We start from the raw sequence: 5,821 nt of genomic DNA on the forward strand, positions 1-5,821 counted from the left end.
TCATGTTGCTTTTACCTTGTCTCCCCTCTCTCTTGCTTCTTTCGTGTAAGCAGGAGTACAAATATTTTTCTTGTGTTGATTTTGCTTCATTTGACCTAAAAAGGAAAGACTTGGTGATCGAGTATATTTAATAGCATTTTTTTTTTCGTTTCAGCTATTGTGATAATGATACTATTTGTTTTTTCTGTCTCCCTCCCTCCATTAAGGATAACATAAGTGACTGGAATGACCTTTAACCCCAGCATTGCTCTTGGAAAATATTTGACATCCCCAGCACTGACTCCGATGTTTGAGTATCGAAAAATATTTTTGGAAAGGACATGAAATATACAAGAAATTGGAAAGCCTTCATCTCCACTGGGTTTACATGGGCTTAATCTTGTTCCAGAAATTTTCTTTCAGTCATCCATGAGAAGTAAAATTTAAGAAGCTGAAAAGGTATACCATATACGAGCAAAAAAAAAAAAAAAAAAGGAAGAAGAAGAAAAAGAAAATCTAAAGCACGAATTCTATATTGCACTCTGTTGTGTCAGACTCAGATAATCTACAGCTGCTCTTTTTGTTTACTAATTGTGGTCTTCAGTACATAAATCCGACTACTGGAAATGCAGTAGTCGGATTTATGTACACACACACACAAACACACACACACACACACACACACACACACACACACACACACACACACACACACACACACACACACACACACACACACACACACACACACACACACACACACACACACACACACACACACACACACACACATTTACTTTTACCCCTTTACTGAATCAATGCAATGCTAATTCCAGCACATACACTCAATCATTGCCTGGCGGGTAGGTGTACTTTGGGGTAAGGAGAATATTATGACCATGAGTTAACTCCTCCGAACGGTATCACCATTCGATATTACTGTGTCGAGTAGGAGCTTTTTAACTTTGGGGGTTCGGTCGAGGATGAGGTGGAGGGATAGGGTTGGTTGCCTGATTAAAACATGTATTCGTGGCAGCGTAAAATGAAACGATATTGCCATGGAATTGCTATGTAGATAATAATAATGATAATAATAATGATGATGGTAATAATAATAATAATAATAATAATAATAATAATAATAGTTTAAAGAGATTACTATTCGTTTGGAAAAATTCAGGAAAACAAAATCATTCCGAAGATGAGGGGTATATGAAATGAAGTCGTATGGGATAAAGGAAGGGCTGTCTAATGCCAGAGGATAGGGTTGGTTGGAGATGGTAAGTTCGCAGCCATTCCACACTGGATTAAAATGCCTTCTGATAGGCGGACACACAGGTAAAGACAAGCAACGAGATGTCTCTCATTCTCTGAATAAATTTCCTTGCGGTAGAACAAATAAATATAAGTTATAATTGTGCAAGGTGGATGAAGTGGTTGGTGAGTGGGGTGTGCCTGCGGAAGTGGATGAGAATGGCAGTGCTCTAGTGGACATTTGTGCGGGGAGGGGGATGGTGATAGCCAATACCCTCTCTGGGCACAAAATGATCCACAGGTATACGTGGCGACTGATGAGAAGGGTGGGTGTTGAATTGATTGAACGGAAGGCAATGATTGATTATGTGTGTGTGGATAAAGGATTGAAAGGGTATGCAATGTATGCAAGAGCATTCAGAGTTGGGGGAGCGGACTTTCTGGCCACCACTTGGTGGTGATGAAAGTCAAGGTTCAAGTGCAATGGAGGAATAGAAGGAGGGAAGGACAGGAGGAAGTAGTTCATACAAGAAAGATTGCAGGAGAATGGAAAAATGGCAGAATATAAGTGAGAAGTGGAGGAACTAATAGGTAAATACGATTTGGAGCAGATGGGGGAGATGGAAGTTGTGTGCAAGATATTCACACAAGAAATCTGTGCAGCATGTGAGGAGGTGTGTGGGGTGAAGAGAGGACGAAAGGCGGCACAAGGAACTGCTTGGTAGAATGAAGAGGTGACACAAGCTGTGGCGCAAAAGAAGAAGGCATATAATGAGTTGGGTGTCATAAGGCAACCACTGTATGGTTCTGAAGGGTGTATACTTTAAACATACATCGGTAAGAGGAAGGTAAATCTCAAGTTTTTATTATCTTAATGGGAAATACATGCTTATTAGGTGTTACCAGCCTTTACCTCACATTTCAGAGTGCAGTAGGCAACAGTACAGAGGCACACTTGGTATCTTCATCACCTGCTTCAGAAATCATCGTCCCAAACTTGGGAATGGCCTTCTCCCTCGCTGTTTAATACTGAAGCATATTGCGTTTATTATGTATTCTTACAAGAAGGGATGTGGCAGGTGACCGTATTATCAGAGCTGAGAGCTGAATAGTGTGAGCAAGCTGTAAATATTTGTCGGCAACTTTAGACTCAAGTAATGATGATAGAACAAGTCTGACCTCTCTGTATTGTGGATGACTACAGTCTGTAATATGGGATGCAGGCTAACCTTTATTTTAAAATGACAAGTGGTTTAAAGACAGTGTAAATATATAATGGTTTGCTCACTCGTTTTAATCCCTTCAGTATAATCCTATCAGTTTACAATTCATTCTGCTATCGTCAGACCTGAGAGATAGTTATCGATTTCAAGAGGCTCTATAATAACTTTTCATCGTATGGCAGTAGCAGGAAAAGAATTAAAAGCACAGATACGCCCTTGAACTGAGGGGGTTAATAGTATACTTGAGGACAGTTGATGGTTTCACTTCCTTACGATGTATAAACGATATAGTGCGTAATGCCTTTTGAAGCCCAGTGAGATCTTCGGAACACATCAAACATTTTCACATTACATAACAGTTCCATAAATGTTCAACTACTAAATGGAGAGATGTTATTGGTCATGACCGTGCAACTGACTGTGTTGTGTATGGAGCACATATATAATACATTTTGGGTTTAAATGATATATTGGCTTAGGCAGTGGTCACCGAAATCAGTAAATACTCTTTTCACACAGATATGGCCACTTCCACTACACACCGGCCACTAAAAAGCTCTCCTCTGTTTGTAACTGTGCTGAACTTTGTGGTGCAAATTCACTGTTATTGGTTTTCAGATGCAAAGATTCAGGCACCATTTCCGGTTTTTCGTCGCGAAGTGAAAGGGCACAAAAAAAAAAAATAAAAAAATAAAAACAGGTGGGGGCTGAAAGGGATCGGATTTAATTAACAGCTGATAGTTTTACCCGTGTCAGAGGATAATGGCTTAAAATTTTTTTGTTAACCGTGAAATGCAAAAATTCCGCTTTTACAGTGCAAAACCCCGAGCGACCTGTATCACTACGGTGAGCCCATTTTGGACCCGGAATTTCTCTCTCTCTCTCTCTCTCTCTATGAAAAGAGGGAGACCGAGTAAGAATGACATTACATGGAGGGAGTTACTCGTGATCGGCAGAATAAACTACAGCAACATTTCACTTTCCATGTTCATTTTTGTCGTTCTCTCTTTTTTCTCCCTTCACTTAAAAAAAAAAAAAAAAAAAAAATTGATGGAGAGTAACCGAATGCTCTAACCCCTGCATGTCAGTGGCGCATTAGTTTAGTTTTCCTTTTTTTTTTTTTTACCTCCGCAGAATTAAATTAAACTCTGAATAGGTTAGTACAAGCCATATCTAACTCCACCAGAGATTATGAAATATGTGATAAACTCAGTAATATCGTCGGATGACGGCAATAATAAAGCAAAACAAATTCACCGAAGCCATGGGGGAGAGAGAGAGAGAGAGAGAGAGAGAACATGAATTCGAGGGAGTACAACTTAGAGTGACAATAAATATTTTTACTTGTGTCTGAAAAAAATGTATAAGAACTTGCTGAAGATGTGAAGCTTTCAACATAGATTCTGCTCATACTACGTGGGAATTTAATTACACCTGTCTGTTATTCAACTCTTTATTGTACCATAAGAAGCGCAGGGGGCTGAGGTTAGGTTATTAGTCTGAACATGTAAGATGAGGGTGACTGCTTGCCATTCCCAGAGGGGCACTGTTTGACTAATTAACCTCAACCAGCCCTCGGATGTAAACCTTCTTGTGACAGTTCGACTGGAGCATTTGAATTCAGTAGACTGCCAGGCGTTTGGTTATATGGTTACCATGGTGCCTTGGGCAATAAAAAGCATTAGCTTATCAGCTAGAGAAGAGTATGCAACTGTTGGACAAGCGAATAATGCTCTAGTGTAGTTAGAATTCTGCTTCGTTAAACAACGGGTATAGGAAATAGCTGAAAAGTTTGTCCGGTCTCTCTCTCTCTTCTTCAACAGAGTTGTAAATATGTTGAGCAAATTGTTTTACGGTGTGGTAATCAGTGTTACAATACAGATATTTTGAAATCGCATGGGTAGTCAGCATTTATCTTGTAATCCCCAGCTGAACATGTTTTACTACTAAATAATACATTGCTAAAGAATAGTGTTAATTGCTTGCCGAAAAATGGACAACAGAAATGCAGAACAACACCGCTATCCTCTGGTATCTAATATTGACTAATTGTCACTTTCCTTGTCCGTGTATGATAATGGAGAGTATAATTTTCATTAACATTTTCAAAAAAAATATATGACAGTTTTCCATGCTTTATTGTACAGTAGTTGTCTGCACTTTTCCAAGTGGCTCCAGCTGGAGAGGTTTGTGGTTGGGTGGGTGAACTTTCGCGTACTTTTGCTGCTCTCACCTGTATCAAACAGGCTCATGTTTATTGCAGTGCGCTGTCTTTTGTACTGATATGCATTCCCTCCTTCCGTTTCCTTTTCCCTCTAACATTTTACTCATCCTCCTTTCCCATCTCAGAGTGTCCCTCCATTATTCACCCCCCCTCCCCCCCTCCCTCCTCTATCCCCTTTCATCCTTCCTTTCCTCTCTTCAGTTCATCCTCTTTCCTTCCATCCTTCATCCCTGACACATCCTCTTTGTCTATCTTTCTTCTCTTCCTCACTCCCTCTTATCCTTTTAGCCCTTCTTTCCCCATTCTTTCCATCCCTCCCTTCCTTTCTCTCTCTCTTCAGTTCCTCCTCTTCCCCCACCCATTACTCACTTCACACTCCCTTCTTGCCTTTTATTCACATCTCCCGTAGTCATTCCTCGGTTGTTATCTCTCTTCCATTATCCATTTGCATCCTCTCTCAATCGCTTCACTTCCAGTCTCCCTCTCTCTCTCTCTCTCTTTCTCTTTTTCTCTCTCACTTTCTTTACCCCTCCTACGTTCAGCTCTGTGCATTCTTTATTGTTTTGTTCTCTCTCTCTCTCTCTCTCTCTCTCTCTCATTTACCCCATGACGAATGATACAAGATCTCACTAGTCTGTTTCACGGACAGCGGCTCAGTGACGAATGGTTGTTCTGCCGGCGAAAAACATAAGAGGTCGAAGCTGCGTGCATGATGAATAGTGCTAAGCATGGGGAGCCCGTTTTTTATTTTGTTTACTCCCTAACCCTTGTATTAGAGTGATGGGCTGGTGTTCTGTTTTTGACCTATTTCATATATATTTGGTTATAAATTTCTTTCCTAAGGAGTCTTTAAGATACGCAAATACAAATATACATAAATCAAAAGCATTCGGGGGCTGAATGCTAATCGCCTGCCAAAATATGTTGTTGGCTAAGGCACAACCTAACTACCAACCAAATGTGGAAAATAATCGCAAAACTTCGGATTTCACTCACCGTTTTTCACACAGAGCCAATCCATAGTAAAAATAATTACACGGCGTCAGGCATTTTTTCGTCTTTGATCAGATCCTCACCAAAAGTAATGGACTTTACATATCCAAATGCTTGCTGTTTCCTGAAGGTTTGGTGAAAAATTGTC

This window comes from Coenobita brevimanus, chromosome 23, assembly GCF_032717465.1.
Source record: "Coenobita brevimanus isolate Jiangsu-jjx chromosome 23, ASM3271746v2, whole genome shotgun sequence".
NCBI classification, from domain to species: domain Eukaryota; kingdom Metazoa; phylum Arthropoda; class Malacostraca; order Decapoda; family Coenobitidae; genus Coenobita; species Coenobita brevimanus.